Here is a 403-nt window from a genome sequence, read left to right as displayed (position 1 = left end):
AAGAAATTTAAAGAGGTTATGATGTCCGGTAGCAGGAAACGAACCCGCGTCACCATAATCACGACGAGGACGGCAACGTGACCTCCTTATGATTATGGTGACGCCGGTTCGATCCTGTTACCGGACATCATAGCCACTTGAATCTTTAGGCTTTGTAGTGACGAGCGTATCCAAAAAACCACGAAGAATTCGAGAAATTAAGAGGGCATTGTGGCCATTATAATTACTTATACTATACTCCTGTTAATGTCTCCTGAATACACTTGTATATTTAAGTATGGTCTGTCTTTCTGTCATTTTATAGCGTCATTAGGGTTCTCTGCAAGTAAGATCTTGCTTATTTACTGATTTGAAATGACGTAATTATGGCTGCATCCTGCTTGATCTGTTTGTGTTTGGTTAG

The sequence above is a fragment of the Macrobrachium nipponense genome, chromosome 5 (assembly GCF_015104395.2).
Source record: "Macrobrachium nipponense isolate FS-2020 chromosome 5, ASM1510439v2, whole genome shotgun sequence".
NCBI classification, from domain to species: Eukaryota; Metazoa; Arthropoda; class Malacostraca; order Decapoda; family Palaemonidae; genus Macrobrachium; species Macrobrachium nipponense.
Note: the sequence above shows the minus strand (reverse complement) of the source record.